At 49.6% G+C, this 25189-nt stretch overlaps 1 protein-coding gene across 1 annotated transcript in view; it reads right to left on the minus strand.

Annotated features, from left to right (window-relative positions):
• The window catches only part of PTP4A3 (protein tyrosine phosphatase 4A3), a 43970-nt gene extending 28499 nt beyond the window's left edge, over window positions 1-15471 (minus strand). Inside the window, exon 1 of the mRNA XM_048286696.1 lies at window positions 15395-15471. The gene's annotated coding sequence lies outside the window, so the exon portion shown is untranslated. The remainder of the gene's footprint in view (window positions 1-15394) is intronic.
• Between the last annotated feature and the right edge of the window lie 9718 nt (window positions 15472-25189).

Here is a 25189-nt window from a genome sequence, read left to right on the forward strand (position 1 = left end):
GTCTTGGCTATAAGAAAAAGACATTGCGGGGAGGAAGAGTTTCTTCCAATTCATGTGAGCATGTTCCACACTGCCCACCTTCTTTGTACCACTGAGATGGGCAATTTTTCTATTTGTCCCTGGCCTGTATGCCCCAGGAGAGGAGCCAACCACCAAGAAACCTGGGCTTTAAAAATAAAACACAGCCTTGGCTTCAGAGGGACAGGTGCAAGGGGAAAAACTATTTTTAACCCTCATTCTGCAAGAGGGGAATGCTGGGACCCCTCTGAGTGGTGCTTGTCTGAGTTTAGAAGATTTATATGGAGTCGATGAAGGCGTCTGACTGGTGGTTAATCCTGGTGCTGGGCACTGGGGCTGGGGAAGCGGACATCAAAGCATTCCTGCATCTGCTGGGGAAATGGGAGAGGTGGCAGACAGGGCTCTGCCTCCTCCCGGCGTGGCTGCTGGGGTGACAGGCGGCACAGACCTGAGCTTGGGGCTCTCCAGGACCCAGAAAGACTGTTGGGGTGGCTGAGCAAACCCCCAAGGATGGATCTTCCCACTTGATTTGCTGGGTTTCCATCCTGCTGCAAACACAAAAATGAGGAGAGGTGCTCCAGCCCTCTGATCATTTTTGTGGCCTTCTCTGGACCTGCCCTAACAGGTCCACGTCTTTCTTGTACTGAGGACCCCAGACCTGGGCACAGTTCTCCAGGTGGGGTCTCACATGGGCAGATTCTATGATTCTATGCAGATGAGCTCCCAGAAAGCTCACAACACCAGTGGCTGGTGCCCCTATGTCCATCCATCCTGGGGTCCCTGGTGGAAGCTTTTCCTACCACTGACAGAGGATGGTTCAAACCTCTCATGAGCTGGTTCAGCAGCAATCCAAGAGTTAGCATCTGGCCTGGAGATGAAGAGCACATTAAGGATTTAGTAGGACCTGACAGCTCATAAAGGGTGGCTAAGGTAACTTTGTCAAAGGCTGGCATTCAGGACTTCTCCATCCGAGGAGCCAAACAGCCTCAGGCAGGCTGTCTCGGGGGAGTTCTGGGTACACTGCATAAATCTCCAACCTTATTAAAGCTCCAAAGACCACAGAATCCAGCTCCTGACCTTCTCCAGAGCAGAAAACGACAAAACGTTTCCTGTTATTTATAGCAGCTGGAGAGCCTGATGGGAAAACCCCACTTGTGAAACACGGGCTGCTTGCCACGGCTGCTCTCAGGGAACGGTCAAGCTGCTCCGAACTCCAGCCTGGATGGACCATTTCACCCCTGGGGCCACTTCAGCCTGGGCAAGACCATGTCCAGAGGCTGCGCAAGAGGAACAGGCAAATGGATCATGCTCCTGTTGGCTCTTCCAGGTCATGTTCGCATGGCCCAACTTGAATTAGGCAAGGCTGAGCATCCCAGGAGAGGGAGCTTCTCCTGTGGGCTACAGGCAGCCCTTGAGGAGCACAGTTAACCTGTATAATGCTCCACCTGAATGAGGCCGACCTCACCTAGGAGGCGACTGTCAGCTTTATAGGGAAACTGAGGAAAGGGCATAGCCCCTTTGCCCACCTCCACTAGGTGCCATTCCCCTCCTCAAAGCATGGCAGGACAGGCACTGGCACGTTTATCTGCTGGCAGTTGGATGTCCACCACTCTGGCACGCTTGGAAGGTGCCTTCTGGCACGTTCAGTCATGCAGGTGCAGGAAAGCTCACAGCCCAAGGCGAGCTCTTCCTGCACCAGGACAGGCTTTGCTGCTGGGAGCCTCCCAGCACTGGCCCTGCTCGAGAGGAGCATTTGCTGTCACGCTGTCGAGGAGGATTCCCAAAGCTTCTGTCTTGGGCCTGCGCCAGCACGAGTGTTCTGCTCGCTCCCAGGCCGAGGGAAGCAAGCTGTTCGTCATGCATGGCCGTGAGATGCTGTGAAGGAACTTGCCAGCCACAACAGGAGCAGCCAGCTCTGGAGCTGCCACGACGGCGGCTGAAAGGCTGTGATGGCACCCAGGGACATGCACCGACCACTGCCCTGCCACAGCCAAAATAAGCCACCGAGCTGGGGGTAGGGTGACAGTGAATGTCATCAGTGTCAACACAGCAGTGAACAGCTGCTGGGATTTAGGAGCACACTAGGAACAGCACAGGTCACAGTCCGGAACTTCACCTTCATCATGAAGTTGCTGCTCCTGTCCAGGTAATGATGCCTTGTGTAGGTTTCAGCTTGAGAGCAGAAACCTGAATTTAGGGAACCAGGAGTCTCATTAGAGTCATCAAAAGAATCACAGAATGGTTTGGTTTGGAAAGGAACTTTAAATGTTGTCTAGTCTGACAATATTTAATCCTGCAACGAGCAGGGACACCTTCCAGTAGATCGAGACTGTTTCAGTCACCTGGTCCCAGGCTTCTTGACAGGCTCCTCCTGTCCTTCTCTGCTACCGCTCTGCTGTTGGTGAATCTGTGTGGCCCCATGGCCAGTATGGGACACTGAGACCCTAACATATCTTATCCTCAACAACAAAACCCCAAACCAGAGCCATGGCCAAGGCCTAGGTGCATCTCCAAAGAGCCCAGACCGATCTTCTCCCAGGGAGATCTTGGCCCTCGCAATGGACAAGTTCCTTCTAAACATCCCCAGGCAGTTTGCCTGCAAGTCCAATTAATAACACTATATTTTGTCAACAAAGTTGGGTCAGCGGCAATTCATAGACTTCATGCTGGTTAACCTTTTCCCACCAAACAAGCCCAGGGATATTTTGACTCCCTGCCCTTGAGAAGTTTATTTGTGTAGGATCCATCCACTTACCAGCTTCCGGCAATGAAAAGACACACAAGGAGCGTAACTGCTTTCTAATAGTTGGGGAAAGACTTGATGGTTGTGGCCAGGGCTCCCCAGCACTGGCACTAGAAAAGCAAAGCACTTGCAAAGCCACCTGAGAGAGTCCCAGAGGCTTGTAATTAGCCTGGGAGAGAAATGAGAGTGAGTGCAACAGCCCAACCATCGCCCCCAGATGCAACAAGATCTTCTGCGGAGAACCTGGAGGTGTTCTACCTGCTGGAGGCAAAATGCGTGGACTGGGAGTGTGGAATATTTAAAGAAGACTCAACAGAGAAGAAACATCAGAGAAAGCCATCCCTGCTTTCAGCCTTGTCCATGTGCCATCACCCAGGAGGAGATGACTCAACACCAAACCAGTTCAAGCTTCCCCAGTGCTTTTCACTGCCCAGGACCACATCTCATCATCTAATGCTCACAGCATCTTGAAGCAAAAGCAGATGAGTGGGATCAAGGAAAAGGGCTGCCTTAGCCTTGGCCTGGGGAGGATTTTTCACCTCTTAGAAGAAGAAGGACCAAGGAGAAAGATTTCTCACCTTCCTCCTGAGACATATGGGATGCATCTCTCAGCCCAGGATCACAGGCTGCTGCAGCTCACAGGTTGTTTCAGCTCCAGGTAGCCTAGTGATTTGAAAGGATTGGCCAAAAGAGATTCAGCTTGAGACTCCCTCACTGCCTGGGCTCTCCTAGCAAATGATTAACAGATGCTGCACTGGCTGGCGAGCTCTTCACCCAGACAGAACAGCATCTGGCAGGCCCATTACTGCCTTGTGTGGTGGGTGTGCCCTGGAGAGCCCGGAGATTTATGGCCCAGATATAAAGTGACTGAATTCTGTCCCAGGAGCACTGGGAAAAGCAGAATTTCTTCATAAAAGAGCCTGCTTATCACAATTTCAATTATTTGCACGTGAAGGGGAGGCCACGAGGGCAAAGACACCCCAGGGTGATTTGGGGAGGGGGTGTCTGGTTCGGTGAAGGAATGGCTATCCCAGAAAGGGGCAGGGAAAGCTGTGCCTTTTAACAGCAGTTGGGATATTTTCTCCAGCACATTCCTCTCCCTCCAGTAACCTTATGGGAGCCTGGAAAGACAGGTTGTGAAATGCAGTTTCTCCCTGCTGGCAGCTCTGTGGGGATGCCAGGAGGCAGAGCAGCCTTGTGTGGAGGCAGGACCAGTGTCCATCATGCTGCAAACATGACACATTGATAATTAAACTGGGAGGTGAGGAGAAAGCCTCTCCCACCATATACCTCCTCCCTGGCCTGGCTTGTCCCTGCATCAGGATGGACTCAGAGTGTCTCAGACTGGGGCAAAGGATATGGGGCATGGTCATCATGATGCAATATTTACCTCTCGAGATCTGGGTGAGGTCATGCATTTGCATCACTTTGGACTGTATCTGCTCAGGGATAGAGAGTTAAATCCTTCAGGTTTCAGAGTAAATCCCACTTTGGAACAGTAACTGGGAGAAAGGCACAGTGGGATGCATTGGCTCCTGGGTGGCTACCTCAGGGTCCTTGTGTGGTGCCTGAAATTTCAGTCCATCCCATGGATGGGCAGGACATTGGGCTGTATCTGGCAGCAGTGTGAAAGGATACTGGTCACAGCCACGTGCTGAGCTGAGCCGTGCATGCCATGGTGTGTCTGTGTGATGTGCCTTTACCCACCTCTGCTTTCAATTAAAGCCACTAGTGATTTTAGCAAGAGAAGACCGAATGACGTGGCAGGCTTGCTAACGTTGGCCAGATGTGCTGCAGGTGCCACGGTGGCTGCAACTGTGCAGGTGGCTTTGCAGGGGGAAAGTAAGAAAAAAAAAAAAAAGAAAAAAAGAAGTTATGGGTCATTGCCATCAAACCAAATCTTCCAGGCTCAGAAAAACTGAATGGAGCCGGTCCTGGATGCTTTGCGGTCTGGGCTTGGGTGAGGCCCCAGGGCTGTAATGGTTTTATTTAGGGCATGCAATAACCTTTGGCTCCTATTGTATTTGGGTTTGCCAGAAAGGCAGTTGGTCTGGCTGGATTAAAGCTGGTGGTAATTACACGCCAATGCCTCCTCTGTAGCAAGGAAGGGCGAAACCTAAAAAGAAAACCACGTGTGCGTCCCCCCACTCGCCACTTCACGTGAGGACACCCCTTGCCCTCCCACGAGCGGAAATCCAGCTCATGCCCAGCGTTAATGCTTTGGAGAGTTATTGACAATGCAGTCCAAAAGGGAGGAGAGATGTGGGAATGATCCTGGTGTCAAAATGCATTTCGTTAGTAACCAGACTCATGCCTTGAAGGACACCCTCTGACTTGCCCAGCCACCAACCCAACCAGCAGCCTTCCAGCCTTTCCCGCCTTCCCCCAGTGAACGTGCCAAATACAAACCAGACGCTCCAAAACGCCTGCTTGAAGACATTCCCTTTCATCTGGTAATTGCTGCTTCCGAGGGAAAAGATCTTAAGTGGTCCTCAAACCCTCTTGAATGACCCAGACACCTATTTTTGTCCCTTTTGGGCTTCTGAGCACCTTTGGCTTCGGCATCTGAGCCACCCTGCTGCTCCTCATCCCCTCTTCCCAGCAGCTGATGGCCAGTCCCAGCCTCCTTGCCAGCGTTTGCACACTTAGGACTGGTTTATTGCCACCCACGCGTCATCAGCCATGTGCAATCCCACTGCATGCGGTGACACAATGCCACTGAGATGGGCACCACTGTTCCCCCAGCATCAGAGGGGCATGGTGCAGGGAAGTCAGGCCGGGGGTTCAAAAATGAGGTGCAGAAGGCAAAACTAAGATGGTATTTGCAGTAATGGCAGTAGTAACAGCTCCATGTAAAAGTCCACAGCCCCCAAATTTGATCTACACAAGTCTAAACTTAAATGAGGTACATCTGCACCAAGGATTTTCTCTTGTCCTCTTCAGTCACTGCATTTCTAGCTTTGACAAGTAAACAGCCAGTCCTCAAACCTCAGGCTCTTTATTGCTTGTGGTTCCTTCCCCTTCGTTTCTAAGAAATTAGTAACAGGAGAAGGTTGTAAAACACACACTGGCCTCTCCTGTCTTTAAATACAGTGAGAAATCAAATAAATGGGGAGAGAGGAACAAGGAAGATCAACTGAAGCCAGAAAATGCCCAGCTGTACCCACTCTGAGTGCTGGAGGCTGTGGATGCTGATTTAGGCAGTGAGAAAACGCGATGCACAAAGCAAACCCAGCGATGAGTGCAGGATGCACTCTGGCACTGGAGCTGCAGCTGTGAAGGAGCCCACGGGATGCTCAGAAGAGTTTCAAGAGGGGAAGTTAATGCCCAGTGTGATGTGCTAAACAACCATGGCCTGGAGGAGAGGAGCTGGGAGTCAAAAATCACTTGATGCGGAAAGATGCGATGGGGTCTGCTGGTTTCCTCCTGGTATCTGCTGCTGATGCTCAGTGCCCCATCAGCATCGCTCTCCCTGACAGTGGAGATGAGCATTAGTGGGAATTCTGTTACACCAGCTCAGCAGCTTCACTGGAAACCAGGAGATGAGAATAATCCTGCTAATAACCGCAGAGCCCAGCTCCTCCTCGATGATGCCAATTTATGCGTGGTTTAATGAGGGCACGGAATGATGGAAGGACACTGCAGGGGAATATAAAATCCTGCCTCAAATGGACACATGCTGGTGCAGCTTAGATTAGGCAAAATAAAAAAAGAAAAAAAGGTTGTTAACTAAAGGGAAACTTGGAGGAAATAAGGAGCTGGTGAGTGATGGCACCTGGAGCATCCTTTCCTCCATCAAAGGTACCAGCCAAGTTCTGCCTGCCAAGGAAAAGGCAGGGGTCTAAATCAGGATGGATAAGCCAGCATCTCAGCATCACCAGGAATAAGCACAGAGCTCCCAAAGAAAGCACATGAAAGGCATCAACATGCAAAGAAAACCCACAGCAAAGATATGGCAGCAGAAAGTATGGGGAAAATGAGCTCCAAGGTGAGAAATTACCATCCTGGGGGGAAAGCAAACACCTCGCAGCTCTTCCCATACCATCCTGGATGGTCCAACACTTCCAAAAGCGGACTACTGGTAAGGAGCCACGTGTGTGTTTTGCACTGATGAACTTCCACATTGTAAATCCACTTCAGCCTTTGAGCAAAGTGCCTGGCACAGCTGTGCATGGGAAATGTCTGCTCCACAACACCAGGGCTGAGATTAGCATGGCCGGGAACACGAACCCTGGCACTACCAGAAAGGAGAGAGAAGGGTGCTACTGAAGGCTGCACCAGGAAAAAAACATGCTCATCTTCTGCCAAAATGGCTTTTGCATTGCAAAAGACAAGCATGCTAATGAAATTAGAGAATGGTTTCAAATCAGAGAGCCTTTGTCAGTGGTGAGGATGGTTGGGGTTGTCCTTCTGCAGGCTGGGACTATACCCAGCGAGGATGTCGAGAGGCAGCATGGTGGATGTTCCTTTTCAATGGGTGAGCTGCAAATCAAGTCGCTGGGGCTGTCTCCACTGCAGGAATGAGGAAGCTTAGATGCCCTTACACCCCCTCCAGCCATGCTTCACCAGGAGCTCTGGAGTCATTTAGGTTGGCAGACCTACAGCACTTGGTAGAGCCTGCCAGATGATAAATACAGAGCAGGGAAAGGAGCCATCCAAGCTAAAAGCCAGTGCGGGTACAAGAAGAACAAGGCCAAATGGGTACGAGTCATCTACAAATAAATTTAAGCTGGAAACGAGAGCAGTTTGTATCTGTGCGAGCAGCAAGGCTCTGGCAACAGCTTTCCCAGAGGACTTGCCAGGGTCAAACAGCTCATTAGTTTTGAGAAGGAAGCTGGCAGGGGGTTTGTGTCACGGCTGCTTGTAATGGTGGGGAGGGGGGGGACCAGCCAAAAACTGGTGGTGGCCCTAGGGCTGCCTTCAGCAGGACATGGGTCTGCAGCCACAGCCCACATCTCACCTGTGCTGGTGGGATATGGCGGGATGCAAACACATCCACTTGCTCTCGGAGGGAGAGGGAAGATGCACAGGGAGGAAAATAAAAACGCACAGCTCCGTTTTTCCAGCTGACAGGAGCTTAAACACCGGCTGGGAATTGGGCTCAGGGCCCTGTGTGAAATTCAGCTTGGCTTGTCTTGAGACAGCAGCTCTACTCCCCGAGCACCCTATGAGCATTTCGGTAATAGCAGGGGGAATCAGACCTACTTGTCAAGCGTGTTGCTATTTGTGCAAACACTTTGTACCAGAGGGAAGCTTGAAGAACAAGTCCCCTTTTTATAGCGCGTTGGATGCTGGCAGCAAGCCTGCAAATTAGAAGGAATTCAGAGAGGAGCAACAACAACAACAACAAAAACAAAAAAGCCTAAGGGGCTGGAGGGATTAGTTTGGGAGGGAAAAAAAAAAGCGAGCTAAGTGTGTGGTCCAGTGGATGCAACTTTGGGCTGGGACTGCACCCAGTGTTGTCCCATCCACAGCACAACTCCCTGTGCCATGTGCAGGTTTCCCTACCCATCTTTAAGAGGAAAGATGTGTTTTCTGCCATCTCAGGAGACAGCTCTGTCATGTCTACACAGAAAAAAAATGATTTAAAAATTACATATATGATAGAAAGTTCAGTAAGAAGCTGCCAGAGTAAAGGTCAGCACATGAACAAAATCAGTTTGAGCTGGGAGCAGCTTAGCCACGGCAATGAAGGGTGTGTGGGGAAGAACCACCTCCTGCAACGGTTTTTTTAGGGTGGTTTTAGCCCACATTGCTCAGTTCATCCCCAAACCCACTGAACTGTTCAGAGAGGTGCAATATCCCCAACTGGATGTAGTCTTGCTATCAGCATCCTTATTGTTTGGGGCACTGAAAGGGGCAAGAGTGACCTGGATCATGGGTTTAATCACCAGCCTTCTGCCTGGCTGCATTTGCACTTGTGCCAGGGCCCTGGAGAGGGGACTTGGGCAAGAGCCCAGCACTGTCTCTGCAGGGAAAAGTTTGGCTGTCCCCAGCTCAGGGTACTCAGCCTCATGGGGACATTCCCGTGACCAAAAAGTTGCACCAGCCGGAATGCAGCAACGCATCACCCTGGGGAGCACCAACTCAGGGACGTTCAGAGCCTTTCAGGGATGAGACCAACTTTGCTGTTTATTGACCAAACCTCCCCCTTTTAGTGCCTGTCACACAAGCACGGATGAAGCTGTAATTTGCCATGATGGGATGTAGGAGAGGAGGGGACACAGAGGCTGGGACAAGCCTTCCCTTAAATGCCCCCTAACGCCACCTTAAAAAATAATGAAGCGGGGGCAGTGGAGGTTACTGGTTTGGTATGAGAATTTTCATGAGCATGAGAAAAAGAAAGACCACATTGCTCCAAAGTTGTTTTTTTTTTTTTTTAAGCAAGCTTCACGGGCTCTGGGAGAGCAAAGTTTGCTGCAAAGTTTGTTTCCTGTTGTGCCCATGTTACCAAGCAGAGCCGGCCGTGGAATGTGCGGCGAGAGGCACCCGGCTGGGCTGCACCTCTGGGTAAGCATTGGTGGCCAGGCAGGACGGCATGGTGAGGGTCACTGAGCCTGGGCATTGCCTCCAGCCCAGGACATTGCCCAGCTATCCATCCTCCCAGTTTAACACAACTTTGCTTCCAGCAGCGCCCCACCTCCAACTGTTGTGTTGCACATGCAGCTAATAAATAAACATCATACAGACAATAAAAAAGTGTTTTTTAGATGTTGGGATAATCAGAGCAATTGCCCTGGCGCCTTTCCTTGGCGTGCCAGGGTGCAGCGCAGTAGCCGGCAGCTCCCAAACCCTTCCCCGGAAAAGTTCAAACCCTCAAATACTTGGAATTGCTCTTTGAGGGAATTTATTTTAAAGCCGCTTTAACGGCAGCTGGGAATTACCAGGGAGGCACTTTGCTCTGCTATTTCCCAGCTGCTGACCCTGTTTGCATGAAGGGGGCCCCGGGCAGCTGCCCAGCTGGGACGCTTGGGGACATGTGCCGAGCCAGCACTGCCTGGAGTTGCACCCAAAATTCTCCTTGTCCCAGCTCGCAGCAAAAGCACAGAGAGGGGCTGCTGTACATGGCAGGAGTGAGAAAAATTAACTCCCACATCCAGCAGTGAGGGCGTGAGCTGAGATGTGGTAGGGTTATTTTTTAAGACCCTGTTCTCATGAGGGCTGAAAATTGTACCCAACCATGTTGCTTCCTCCCCAGAGCAAAAGCACAACTGGGAAGCTGTGAGCCTCCCAAAAACCAAATCAACATCCCAACGTGCTGGTGGCACGTTGTTTTTTAAGGAGCATTTTGGTCTTTAAAAGAAGAGTTATTGAGCAAAATCAGTGACAGCAAGTCATCAGCTAAATGTCGTCAGGACAGCAAGTGACAGGTCCTGATGGAAGGTTGGAAAATGCCACCACAGCGCTGTGGCTGTTTCTCCTGCAAACCCTCCATGTCCCCATTTCCCTGAGAGGGTTATGGAGCCCTTCCCCCTCCACACCTACATAGGGACACCCTGGCCACCCCACCTGACTCAAGCCCTGGGGATGAGCTGGGAGACCTGGAATAGGTGCAGGTAGCTGGGATGGGTCTGGTGGCAGACAGAGGAGCTCCAAGCCCAAGAGCTGCCAAATGCAAACCCACCTGCAGCCACCAAGTCACCAAAGCGAAGGGGCCCCCAAAGCCACAGGCAAGGGTTGGCCTGATAGGCATCAGCCCCCTGCAGCACTCGTGGCTTTCTTCTCCCTGCTGTCATGCCTGAAAAACATTTGTGGAAAAACACTGCAGAACGAACAGTGTTTGAGTGGCAAGTTGGAGAAGGAGCTGGGGGAAGAAAACAACTTGGCAAGGAAGGAGGAGCTGAAGGACACAAGTGTTCCCATTTTGGTTCAGAACTCCCTAGGGTGCTGCTCGGAGCATTTATTGACCAACTCGCCTGCTCTCAACGAGCTGGCCTTGCAAACTGTGGCAGGAGGGAGGCTATTTCTGGTCAAGGCATGTACAACAGCAACACTTTCTTAACTCAATAATCAACCAGTGACACACAAAACACACAGTCAAGGACTTTCCTGGAGAGGGCTCAGGCTCTGCAGTTACTGCACCTGCAGAGTCACCACAAAAAGCCATCAGGTGCTCTCATTAAATGCTTCAGGGGTCCCCAAAAAAGGGGAAAAAAAGCCAAAGTCCAGCCAGGCAGACACAATTTGCTTAATAAAATCAAGGTGCACACTTGACTCCAGCAATGCAGCAGATAGAGAGGACTGAGTTGCCTCTCTCAGTATTAGAAGGAAAATAATTATTGTCACGATAAAAAAAATGAGATGCAGCTAGGTCAGGTTCATTAAGGGTGAAAGGCAGTGGTTTGACTCCAAACCCAGCTGTTCTCCCCAGCATTGATACGATCTTCCCAGCACAAGTCTGTGCAGGAACTCGTCATCCCCCCCTGCTCCTTGCAACACGATAACACAGCACATCGCCCCCAGCTCCCAAGTTAAACATCTTATTAACTGCAGTGACGTAAAAGAGGAAATCTCCGAGAACTATCGCAGAGATGAGAGGGAACACATTTACCATCAATAGGCGATGATACCGCTGCAGAGAGATCTGCATGTAAAGCAGAACCCAGCCCCTCCTTCCCCTCCCTCCTCTAATCACTCCATGTCATGGGAAACTAAACCTGACATCCAAACAGCCCCGATACGAGACACTCGCTGTAAAAATATTTTTAAGATTGAAAAACAACAAAAAAACTTGCCTTCCAGGAAACCATTTGGATACAAACCCTGTGCAGCTGCAGCCACCCTCGGTGTCCATATTCATCCCTCCTGCTTCAGCTTGGAAATAAGGCAGGGTGGGGAAGGGGAAAGAAAATAAAAAAAAAACGGGGTGGGGGGAAAAGAAGTGATATTGCAGCTGATGAGCTGCGAGAGGCTGTTGGCAAAGTGGTCCAGCAATCATCTGAAATTCAGACGGTCACGTGTGGGCTCTGTCTGCAGCTCCCGCGCAGCCCAGGCTCAGCACTTCGCCCAAGTGCACACGCAGCAATTCCCCACGCAGAGCTCTCCCGCCCCACTCCCACACACTTCCCAGCCCGTGCCCCATCCCAACCATACCCAGCAGGTTTTGGTGCGGCAAGGTGACCCAGCTGCTCTGGCTACAAAGGTGGATTTTTGCCATGCGAGTGCAGGGCACGCTGAAAAGCATCACTAAGCTGCAAAACCACCCTCCCTTGGAGCTTCTCCACCTAAATCCCAGCCCTGCAGGCAGCGCTGTCTTCTCCATCAGGATGTGCCAGTGGCCATCACCTGGGGCTGGTGGGGGGTCCCACTGGCCTGGAGGAATGCCCAGAATATTCTGTACCCAATCCCGAGGCCAGACTGTCCCTGGGCAACCCTGGGCATGTCCAAGAACAGCCCCTGAGCTCCCTGGGCTGCTGTGATTGCATCAGAGAGCAGTGGGTGAGCCCAGACACCTCTGGGGTGAGGTGGCAGCCAGCTTCTTTCTTTCTTTCCTTTTTTTTCCCTTTAATTTTCATTTGGGACATTGCTTTGTGTCCAAGGGATGCCTCAGGCTCCATCTGCACTGCCCCACAGTGCAGCAGCTCCTGGGAACTCACCAGGACCAAGCAATCACCCTCTGCAAAAGGCCATGATGTGGCTGCAGAGACCCAGCCCCACTGTCCCATCCCCAAAAATCTTCAGGGCAACTAAACCGAATTTTTTTCTCTGCTTGCACCCATTCTTCATATATATTAGCAAGAGGAATTAGGAGACTGAATGTTCCACATCGCCTCGGCTTCACCACCCGGCTGGAGATGCATCGCATGGCACTGAAGTCAGGCAGATACAGTGGGACTAAAAAAAGAGCATGGTTGCTTTTTTTTTCTTTTAAAGCCGGATTGCCTTTCACGGTGACTATATTTATAGGTAGAGCTGTTGAAATTTTAAGGGCTCCTCGCCACAGGAATCCGGTCGTGTCCCGTGTTCGCAAAGTGGCGTAACTTGGCAAAAATGAACATTTAATAGGCCAATGGGTGCTGCTTCCCTTACTTAATTTTGGGTTAAATCAGAAGGGAAAAGGACAAGATGTAAAATTAGCCACACACGCTGCTGCCATGTGCCACAGTCTGTATTTTCCAGATTAGGAACGTAATGAACACGGGACTTCACACCCACCCCTAGACCGGCAGTTTCCTTTTCAGTCGATGACCAAAAAAATCCAGCTTTCGCGGGTGTTTATTTTTGCTTTCGGTTTGGCTATCCATGGCACACACAAAGCCTCCTCTGCACTTCATTTTATGGTTGAAAAACCCCATCAGGGTTCAGCTGCAGAGCGGTAAAACTTGCTCTCCCCATCCAAAGCTGCCCGGGAACACCACCCGCCAACACGCTGCAGCACACGATGCCCAGAAACCATGCGGTCTCAGCCCAAAAGTTGGCAGTTTTCTTACACAACAGCATGCTACGCTGCTAAACCCCTTTTTTATTTTAATTTACGCTATAAAAGCATGTTACACCCTGTCTAAAGACGCTACCACCCCGCTGAGCATGTCTGGATGCTAAACTTTGATTCCCTATGACAACGTGTGTCTATTTAAGACAAAACCCAAACCATAATTAAAGTCATTGATAGGAGACGATGTTTACTGTTTGCTATTTTAACATCAAGTGCTGATGGATTTCAAGCCACTGATTTCCATGACTTGCAGGGGATGATGGAGCTGGAAACATGCCTAAATCTTGGGGTTTTTGATGTTTCTCTGGGCACTTCTGCTGTCAAATCAAAGAAATGCATTTAACAGGCCAATCCCAGTGGATACTTCTCATCCAGGATTGCCTTGACTGGAAGCCGACGAGTGATTTTTGAGCTATCAAGGCACATATGAAAATAAAATAGCTGTAACAAAAGCTTTTTGCTTCTGCAAGCAGCCCCCTCTCTAGGCAGCGCCAACAGGGCGATGGCTCATGGCAGACACTGACACAAGTTAACCAAAGTTAATGTTTTAATATTCTCAAGAGGAACAAATTTCAGGTTGGACCACTTATCAAAGGTTAGAAGTCTCTTCACTTGCCCAACTGTCAAATTTGGTGGCATCTGACATCCCCAAAAAGTGGCTGTGTCAGAGACTGTGCTACATCAGCCCCTGCCAGCCAGCACCTGTTAAGTCCCTGCATGTATTATAAATATTGGTGCAGAATATTGGTGGGTCCACAAACCCACAGCTTTAAATCCACCTGCAGCATTCTCAACACACACTAGCTATTAGCAATGATGTGATAAAAAAATCAGTGATCATTATAACAGTGGAATTTAAATCCAGCTCACAACCTGGTAGGGAGATTCATGACATTTTGTATACGGAAAAGCCACCAGCCCCATTTATCCACATTACGCTTTTTCCACTGCTGCCAATAAATACACCACTTCATTAAGGCTCAGTTTTCTTGCTGATCCTCCTTTGGCCATAAGGATGCACATAAACCCAACCCAGCAGCCCCAGACACTCGGTTGCCCCGTTTACATTTCAGCTCCTTTGAGCAGAAAGATGAAGCTGTAACCAAATGAACTGGAGAAACTGGCAGCAGCACAAACTTGACAGATTCCAGCTAATTGCTTGGATTAGTAATTCCAGTTGCATGCAAAAATCCACCTTACCTACAGCAGAGAAAGGCATGGCATGGGGTGTCCTCCTGCTCTGTGACCTGCCTGCCCAGGGAATGGGAACTACCGGCATTCCCAAGCCCCCACGCCATGGCCAGGCCAGGCAAGGCTTGTTAGTCTAACGAGACATGCTCAAATACAGAATCACTGAATCATTCGGGTTGGAAAAGACCTCCAAGATCACCAAGTGCAACCATCAGCGCACCACCACCACCATGTTCACCACTAAACCATGTCACCAAGGGCCATATCCACACGTTTCCTGAACACTTTCAGGGATGGTGATTCCACCACTTCCCTGGGCAGCCTATTCCAAACACGACCCAGGAGAGGCCATCCCTGCCGCAGCTACCGATGCAGGGCAGCCCGATTCGTTTGACGCCGTTTCCTCACGAAGAGGGAAACGTCCACGGGGATGGCGAGACCGGACAGCCTGGAGCACGGCGCTTCCCCCCTTGGGCCCCTCGTGACACCGATCGCTGCGTCCGGCCCCGGACGGGGGTGGAGAGGCCCCGTAGAGCCCTGACAGTGCCCACGCTGCATCCCACCCACGGAGCGCGGCGGGATGGGGTCTGCCGGGATGCTCCGCGTCCGCACCATGCGGTGGGGGACTGCGGCATCGCGCGTGGGCTCCCAGCGGGGCTGTGGCGGGGAGGAAGCAGCGTGCGTGAACCCCCCGCACCGGGGCTGCAGCTCCCCTCCCTTAATTTTGGGTTCAATCTGACGGTGCTGTAGCTCCGCTGGGGGTCGGGGGGGGCACGCACGCTGGTGCTCCCCCCCCCCCCCCCCCAGCCCCAGGATGGCTGCAGCGGAGCCATCACCCCGCTCCGGGGGGACATCGCACCGCGCAGCCTCCTCCACATGCCGCGGTAGCCCCGCAGCCGGCGGCGCACGGACCCCTCCCGCCCGCATTGTTGCGCGGGCGGACACACGTGCAGCCGCCGCCGCCGCCGCTTCCCCTTGCCCGCCCGCCTCCGCGCCCGCGCACTAACCTGCCCGCCGGCTCCGCTCGGCTCCTCTGGGCTGCGCTCGCCCCGCGCCCGGCTCCGCTCGCCGCCCGCCCGGCTCCGCTCGCCGCCCCCCGCCCGCACATGCAGCCGCCGCCGCCGCCCCGAACGCGCCCGCGCACCCGGCCCCGCCCCCACGCGCGCCGCCGCCGCGTCACGTGGCGCCAGCAGGAGCCAATGGGAAGGGCACAGTCGGCGGGGGCGTGGTCTCGGGACTGCGTGGGCGGGGCCGGCGAGGGGGCGGGACCTAAAGGGAGTGGGCGGGGTCAAGGGGTGAGGGGAGTGTGAGGGTCGGGGGGAAAAGGAAAAAGATAAGGAAATGGAGCAAGAAGGGGTGGAGCACATCTGCTGTGGAGACAGATTGGGAGACCTGGGGTTGTTCAGCCTGGAGAAGAGAAAGCTCCGCAGAGAACTTGGAGCCCCTTCCTTAAAGGGTCCTTAGACCCTGCTTAAAGGGTCTCCAAGAGAGCTGGAGACGGATTTTGGACAAAGGGCTGGAGTGACAGGAGAAGGGGTAATGGCTTCAAACTGCAGAGGGCAGGTTTAGATGGGATATTAGGAAAAATCTCTTCCCTGTGAGGGTGGTGAGGCACTGGCACAGGTTGCCCAGAGAAGCTGTGGTTCCCCCATCCGTGGGAAGTGTCCAAGGCCAAGTTGGATGGGGCCGGAGCATCCTGGGATAGTGGAAGGTGTCCCACATGGCAGGGGGCTGGAACTGGATGACCTTTAAGGTCGCTTCCAACCCAAAATATTCTGTGATTCTCTCATTCTTAGAAAAAGGAAATGAAGATGATGAGGAGGAAGAGGAGGAGGAAGAAGAGGAGGAAGAAAGAAAATGGTGATGACAAGGATGAAGAGGAGGAGGAAAAGAAGAAATAAGAAGGAAGAGGAGGAAGAAGAAGAGGAGGAAGAAAAAAGATAAAGATGACAAAGGTGAAGAGGAAGAGGAGAAAGAAGAGGAAGAAGGAAGAGGGAGAAGGAAGAAGAAGGGGAAGAAGAAGGGGAAAACAAAGATGACAAAGAGGAAGCTGAGGAAGACAAAGAGGAGCCTGGGGGCAGGGTCAAGGGGAGACAGCACAGGCCTGGGCTCAGTGCAGCAGTGTCTCCTGTCCTCTGGGGGGAGATGCCCGTGGTTCCCTGACAATCAGGCTGGATGACGGAAGGACGCTGCCCGTTCCTGAGGCTATACAGGATATATGTAACATCTCCCATTAGTGGTTCTGGGTACGCGTGAGGCACAGGGGTCACCCAGTGTGTTGCGGACTCAAGCTGGCACAATTCAGGAGCTGCTGTCACTTTATAGCCAAGGGCCTCGCCTCAGGTTGTCAACCTTTGTGTCTACAACCAATGTCTAGACCTGTGGTGTAAAGAACCACCATAAATTCAAAGGAACAGGAGCAGAGCACCTGACGCCATTGCAAGTTTTCATTTATTTCTAACTTGTCGAGGACTCTCTTAGCAGAAGTCACCGCAGAGGCAGACAAGGGCTTCAAAAAATGAAAAGAATAATAGGAGGGTTGGGGTCACAGGCACAGAGGGATGAGGTGATTCCTCATGAGACACAAATACGTGTCATCTCTATGAATATCAGGAGATCCTAAGATGTTGTTGCCTTTTAAGGATATTTTTACCTTTTCCCTGAAAGGCACTAAACTTGTGTCCTCTAAACCAGAATGGTCTGACAGTGCTTTATGTTTCTGAGAACATTGTTCAAAGTATGCAGTCCTCCTCTCTGTTTAAGGGATGACCTGGAAGCATAGATCATAGAATATCCTGAGTTGGAAGTGACCCACAAGGATCATTGAGTCCAGCTCCTGGTCCTGCAGAGGACAGCTCAGAAAATCACACCTGAGAGTGTTGTCCAAATACTTCTTGAACTCTGTCACGCCTAGTGCTGTGACCACTGCCCTGGGAAGCCTGTTCCAGTGCCCAACCACCCTCTGGGTGATGAACCTAATATCCAACCTAAACCTTCCCTCACAGAGCTTCAGGCTGTTACACAACACAGCCTTGACATCCCAGCCTGGCAGGACCTATGGCAAGTCCTCCAGCAGGACTTGAGAAGGGCTGATTTGGCATATGACTATTTGAAAAGAGTAAAGGAAATAAGTTAAATTTACCAAAGTTTCTTAATGCAATGAATCTTATACAACTACAGTAGTATATGTGTAAATGTATGAAATGGATTCTTGGATAAAACTTTGGAATCTGTTGATTGATTTCAAAGGATATTCAAGACATTTGGTGTCTCCAGGTTTGAAACCCACAGCTGGATGAAAGGGATTTTCATTCTCTCCTTCCCCTTCCCCTCTCAACACAGAGCATAAGCTTAACCTTGGTTAGGCATTAGCAAATTCACACCTTGCAAGGAAGTCTGCTGAGAACAGAAAAAAACCTGTGACTTCCCTTGCTATTGACATTTAGGTTCTGCTGTCTGACTCCCTGCTACTTTTTTGAAGTGAGAAAATTATCTGTTTTTCACATCAACGTTTTTTTAATGAAAACTCAGAGTGTGACTTTCGGTGGTGCTAAAATCAGTCTGGCAAAGCCCAGGGAAAGCTTTGGAGGGCAGAAGTCCTCCTGCTAACACTGGTGATGGTGGGGCCCAGGGAGAAGTCTGCCTGTGACTGCTTTCTTTAAAAGCCAAAAAACCTGAGAACTGAAACAAGCAAACAAAAAAATCCAAAGAAAAATGTCGCAGTTGCTGCATTTGGTTGGGTATTTTTGGTCAAATCTTCTGTTGTTAGAAGAGCATGACCCCTTTCCCTTCCATGGGGATTCCCAGGCATGGTGGGGAACTGCGCTTGTCTCTGAGGGAATATGTTTGTTTTTCTGCATCCTTTATTGTTTGTAAAAAAGACAGACCCGCCTTCCTCTCAGACACAGCAAATGTCAGTAATCTGGTTTTTATTTAGCGGAGAACCTGAGAGCGGTGGTTGGCAAAGCCGTTCTTTTGCTTCCCATCTGAAATGTCACATGGCAAATTGTAGCGCTCGAGCACAACCTCAGCTTGACAGCTCTGGCAGAAGAAAGAGGGCCAACAGCATGAGGCTCCAGCACATTCCCTCAGAAGTGCTGTCAAGCCCAGCTTGATCCCTCTTGCATGGGTGAGGCTTCAGCAGGGTTCAGAACCCTTCGGAAGGGTTGCTGTGCCTGGGAGCGTCGCTTCTTGGCCGGGGGTGTAAATTCATACCAGTTTGGCTGCTGCTTTTGGGCACCACAGAATCAGAGAATATCCTGAGTAGGGGAGCTTTTGTCCATTGTGAGCTGGAGGGGAAATGGAGGCATTAAAAATTGATGGGCAATGCAACTGGGGAGCACCTTCGGGTCTCCTGGCAAGCCTGAATCCATCTTCAGTCAAGCCCCTGCCTTGCTTCTCTGTATTTTAGAAAAAGAAGTAAAGAGAAATGTTTCCACAATCAGGTCACAGCCTTAAGAGGATCAAGTAGGCTTCATGTTAGCTGTAATTTCTGAATTTGAATGGATTTTCAGCACAAGTATCGACAATCTCCTGTGCACGTGAGCATCCTTGAGCATGTTTTTCAGCCTAATACACTGAAAAGCAATGTGGAAGGATTGTAACCTCTGCACAGATGCTAATCCCAGCGGGCTGTGTTTACCTTAGTATTAGTGGAAAGCCTGGCTATATTTTAATGTGTGCTTGTCAAAGTGCTTGTATTACAGCTGGGACACTTTCCTGGATCTAGCCCACGCAGCCTCTGTGTTTGCAGAAAGGATGGAAATGCAATCCATACACCTGCTTTGTCTAAATTTCTATAATCTTTTTTTCCTGCCCCTTCTGTCATTTCCATTTCAGCCAAACTCAACTTCCTTCAAGCCAGGACAGCATTAACAGTGAACTGATGGAAAAAATGGCTCTGCTTTTTGCCACCTCCAGACGGCACTTCTCACAGCCAGTGAGACGTGTCAGAGGAGGAAGCAGCAGAAAAGTGATAATTCTGGGTTGGAAAGGTTGCAGGAGGAACCACTCCTCCAGGGTAGGAAGTGAAACATGAATTCTTGAGATGTCACTGTTGATGTTCCAGTGCTGATGCCTCCTTCCCATCCTTGTTTAAATTGAGCAAATCCTCCACTGAATTTCTCAGCCACTGCAGCTTATGTCTTGACCCTCTACACCAGGTACTCCTGCTCCTTCGGTGAAGCAATTATTGCCTCACATTCCTCTGGGGCTGCAACATCTCAATGAGGTTTCCTGACTCAGACATCACATTCACGGGCATGACAAGTGACCCGGATTTCTCCACCTTGCAGAAGTCCCAGAAACTGCTGTGTGTTGACTAGTGGATACCTTTTCTTTCTGGGAGAGATAAAAAAGTTTAAAAACATGAAAGAAACACCCCAAAACAACACACCAAAAACACCCAAGTCCAAAGCCTTTGCAATAGTTCAGATTCTAATATTATTTTTTTAAATTTAGCTTTTCCTCCAGTAGAGGCTAAAAATGGAGCACTTAGCTCTTCAAGAAGAGTAATTTAATAGCTGGACCAGCACTTGGAATTCACTTGAAGGCACTGACTAATTCAGCACATGAGCGAAACTGAAGTTCACTCATATGTGGTAACGCCTTTCTTTTTCCCACACTCATCAAAACCTTGTTTGCCTACTTCACAGATTCCCCAGGTATTAATAGCCAGCGAAGGCTTCAGAACAGAAAGAGCTCGGTCCAGAGACTCCGAGGTTGCACTTGGATGTAAAAGAGATGGGGGAGGCTATGAAGGAAACTCTACTACCATTGCAGATATCCTGTTTTTTTACAGCTGCCCTTCTACACAGCTGAAGTTCAGTCCTGCTTTCTCAGGCACAGGGCATAGTCCAGGGCTCTCCTCTGGGCTGAGAACATCATGAAATCCTTGCAGGCACCACAATCTGGAATGGCATTTTAACCACATCAGGGAAGGCAGGATGGGTCTCCTAGGGCAGGGCTTCTTCACATACAGTCCCTGCACTACTGGTGGTCCCCAGCGTGCCTGAAGGTGGCCTGCAGGATGATTGCAATTAAGAAAATGAAACCGTACACACTGCATTCCCATGCACGCAAGCCAGCAATCAGAAAGGAGATGAAGTAACAGTAGCAGATAAAGATTTTGAGTTTGAGGTCCTGGTGATGGTTCCTTCATTGATGTTGTCCTTAAATTTTGTGGGTTTTTTTTGTGAAAGAAGGTGAATTGATCATTTGATTTAGGGAGGTTGGTGTGGGGCAGCTGGTTGCCCCACTTCATGTGGCACTGGAAACCAGGGCTGGTCCATGCTGCAAGAGCCCTGCTCCTGCCAGAAGTTACCTGCAGCCAACCCCACATACCTATTCAAAGCACCTTCGTTTTCCTCATTACAGGACATTCTTGCATAATCTTGCTTGTATGATAAGGAACAGTACCTACTTTTATCTCACGCCCAGGCCTCCAGACTTAGCCAGGCCTAAGGAAAGGACTATTCTGTAACCAGCTCCACCTGGGAGTGTAGACACATCCTAAGGACATGATACTATCTTCGTGAGGGGAGAGGGTGTTGCCCCAGGCATCCAGCAGTGGGACTCACAGGCTGGTGTGGAGACAGCAGTTGGAAAAGGGTGAGAAACACGGCACTCAGAAATTTCTTTGTGCCTCAGAGGAATTTCCTCTTTGGTCCTGTGAGAGAAAAAAAACCCCACAGTGCTTCATGTCTTTTGTTTGGGGTGACTTTGCTGTTTACTCTAGGGAGTATTTTTGAATGGTGCTGCTGAAAACTGACTGAGGGAAGGGGGCTCGCCTACCTTCACCTCAATAACGAAGTGTCTGGATTACCAACTGAACCTCAAATAAATTGACCTGACACCATTCAAACCAGTAGAGTCCCAAGGCTGTGCATGGGGTAGATCTCTGGCCCCAGCCATTTGTTCTCCTATGAGATCTGTAGGATCCCACTTGTCTGGTCCTGCATTCACCACTATGTAGATGTTCTCAGTATTGATGAAAGTATTGATGGGGTTTAGCTCACACTACTTTGATGAAACCTAAAACTTTGGTAAAAAACCAAGCACCTGAAGCAGGATCTGGCCTTTCCCAGGAGATTTGGTTGCATTCAGTGATGAATGTGAAAGAAACTCATGGTTCCTGGGATGGCCGAGGCAGCGGATGAATGAATCCATTTGCAGTTGGGAGCGTGGTGGGGGGTAACAGGGCTGTTTTTTCCTTGCAGAAGTGCTTCAGGTGATCCAGCACAGATCTGCACTTTTCAGGAGACAATAGCAACTTGTCTTTAAGCTTAAACTGGAAAGAATTCTACTTTCAATCCTCATGGGCCGTGGTTTAATACTGGTGGTGGCAGCAGAGTGAGCAAAGCCTTCTGATGATTTCCTCTCCATTTCGTGGAAGGTGGAGGCCAGCAAATGTTAAGTGACTTTCCCAAGGTCATGTAGGAAATCAGTGGGGCAGGAGCCAGGTCATGAGAGCATCCTTTCTTCAGAATTTAACAAGAAGTGGACCAGACGTGCAGAGAAAGAACGGGACTTGCCCAAGGTTGTGGGATCATCCCATCTCCTGAGGCCGTGGCAGCAAGATTATCACTCACTTCCAGTATTTTCACTGCAAAAGGTGAATGGGAAGGGGTGTGTGGGGGAAACAAGCCGGTGGATATTAATTCAGTTGAGCTTGACTGGACATGCACAAGCAATCTGGAGAAGGAAATAGCTCTAGTTCTGTCTGGTTTAGCAGAAACTCCGCCCACTGAAGCTTTCCGGCAGGAAATCAAGTTACAAACATTAAATGATCTGAGCAAATTCTCATACACTGATCCTACCCTGGGGACAGGACACTTTTTCGAGCTGCTTATTGAGGCTGTAGTTTGAGATACCTTAACCCTTTCTGCAGTGGCACTTCGAGGACATCACAGTTTCTTGTGCTGGCCAGGGAGGAGAGATCACAAGCAAGGGAAAAAAAAATGGATTTACAACTGTTGGGGGTCATTCTTCATCAATAAAGAAGCCCTGAAAGCTGTCTTTATGTGGAGGAAAAAACTTCTACTGGCTTTTTCTACTTAAAAATTGAGATCTATTGACAATATGTTTCTTGGAACACCCTAAAGATGACCAAAAAACGTGTGGTTTCTGGCACCAGCCTTTCTGTGCAAGTGAAACCTCTCAATGGAGAAAGGAACCAAATTGTACTTGTACTGTTTCAGACCCTTTGTTTTTCATTAGGAGAAATGCCTGAGAAACAATGAATTGTCATCGTAAAAATCCACCTACTGCTTCAGCTAAGGGTTAAGATAAGTTGTAATCTGCATTTAAATGATATAATGAACCATAAGGAAATAAACCTTGACGCTTGGTAGTGGCCCCGAGATTTAAAACGAAAAAGCACAGAGAGGAGGGGAGATTTTCTTTTCAGGGAATAGGAAGCAAAAAGAAGCACAGCTCATGTTTTTCTCTTTATCCAATTACCGGTAATGTAGATGAATGTCTGACACTGAGGAAAGAGGGGAGGTGGAAACTGCCTGCAGAGACAGCGAGGCTGTTTTTCACATGTTGGCTGGTTCGGGGGGCTTGCAGCCCTTCAGCGTATTGCTGGAGAGTGGGAGGGTGGGGATGGCCCCTGCAAACAGTGCTTCCTTCCCGAGCCAGCCGTGTCTCACGTTTCCTTTCTTTTTGCTCGAGGAAGCAGAGCATCTCCCGATGAAGGTCACAGCTTTGATCCCCACGGCTTGCTCTCGTGTTTATGGATGGCCATTATTAGTAACACAGGGTAGTGCATGCACTGCTCCGTGCCTGCCCTTGTCTGACTGCAAGGGAGCAGGGGCAGGGTAACAAAAGAAAGTATAAATAGAGCCTTTTAAAAAGCCTGTTAAATGGGAAGAGACTTTTAGGGAGGAGAGAGAAAGAATGAGGCGTGTTACCATAGGAACTGCCAATAGTTTATTTAAGAAGGGCAAAGAAACAAACACCACAAAAAGACGAAGCCAAGAGGACTTGGGGATTACTGAAGGAATATGTCAGGATACAGACACGAAGGGCCAGGTAAGAGCAGTGAGTTTCTACTAAAGCTGTGCTGAAAAAATTCGTCTCACTTTACCTCTGCAAAGTGGTCTGGAAAATGTTACTATGAAATGTGTGTTTCCAGTTAGGGAAACTGCATTTCCAGGTTTTTTGAGGGAAGTGAAGGCTCGAGAAAGGCATGAGAACAAATGTCACATTGGTGAAATCATCAGGAGCAAAGGGCCACATAACCTCTGACTAATCTGAACCCACTTAATGCAAACTCATGCTTTTGGTCACCCTGATGTCAGAGGAATAGCAGAGGATATTCTGATCTGTTGACGATGAACAATATTTTTGATGATGATGTGGTTGCCCCATCCCTGGAAGTGTTCAAGGCCAGGTTGGATGGGACCCTGAACAATCTGGTCTGCTGGAAGGTGTCCCTGCCCATGGCAGGGAGTTGGAACAAGATGATCTTTAAGGTCCCTTCCGACACAAACCATTCTATGAGTCTATTATTTTCTGTTCTTTATTGTTCCTTTTCCCCCACAGGAAAGCTCTCACTGGGTCAGGAGCAAATACTGAAGAGTGAGAATGCTGGCAGCTGTGATGGACAATGATGCTGTCTGTCTTCCTTATCCCAGCTGCTGTCTTCACTTCTCAAATGTTTACTCTGGGATTATGTATTTTGTAGGTAAAACAGCTGATTGTAACAATTCACCTTCATTTTTCCCATGCCCAGAAGATGCATCCTTCCTGAAAACCACCTTGTGCAAAATGCTGCACATTCACAGAACAGAAAGATGCTTTCTGCCCTGAGGAGAACTTGACACCAGAAAAGAAAGAGCAGATAGAAGAGCAGGTGTGATGGTACTCGGAAAAATCGCAACGGGACTGTCCCACTCTTGATTTTAAAAGCTCAAAGACCAGAAGCAACTCAAAAGTCCCTGCAGTTGGGGTGTATCTTGCTGTTTTGTTTTTAATCTTTTAGTTTCTAAATCAATGTAAGGATTTCCCAGTTCTTGACTTGTAATATTGAAAACTTCAGATCTGGTAGTATTGGAAGGGTTCAAACGACAGAGAAGCCACAAAGAGAGAGCCAGTGTCACTGTGAAGAGAGCTAAGAATTGCAAAAGATGTTATTTCTTCTACGAACTGCATCAACAACTTCATCAGGGAGAGAGAAACAGTTGCAAAAGCCTCCTGCCTCTCTGCAGTGGAGGGAAGACACTGGAACTTCCCATCCTTTTTGGCTTCATGATACCATGTAAAACAAGTTGTGTATTTGCACAACAGAGCAGGAGACTTTCTGTTGGGTTTCTATCAAAAGGCCCCTTCCTCTCCCTGAAAAGGAAGCAGATTTTTTTTAAAGCTGTGGAGTATGAGCTGAAAACCCTATTTCTCCTTAGAGTAATCATAGAATCATACAATGATTTGAGCTGGAAGGGTCCTTAAAGATCATCTCGTTCTAACCCCTCTGCCAGGGGTAGGGACACCTTCCACTAGACCAGGTTACTTAAAGCCCCATCCAACCTGGCCTTGAACACTTCTAGATTCAATTTCTTTCCCCAACACCTCTCTGCTCACTGAGTGCATTGCAGCAGCAGCACCACAGCAGCACCACCACATTACTGATCCCCATGATGAAGTCTGAGGCACAGTTTGAAAGGCTGATGCTTCTATGAGCCCATTAACACAGACATGTTTGCTAGGGGATGGAAATGACTTCATCCAAAAAATGCCTTAGGTTACCTAACTCAGGCCAATTTTTGTACAAAGCCAAACCTATGGGTGGCATATTTATTTTT

This window comes from Corvus hawaiiensis, chromosome 26 (genome assembly GCF_020740725.1).
Source record: "Corvus hawaiiensis isolate bCorHaw1 chromosome 26, bCorHaw1.pri.cur, whole genome shotgun sequence".
NCBI classification, from domain to species: domain Eukaryota; kingdom Metazoa; phylum Chordata; class Aves; order Passeriformes; family Corvidae; genus Corvus; species Corvus hawaiiensis.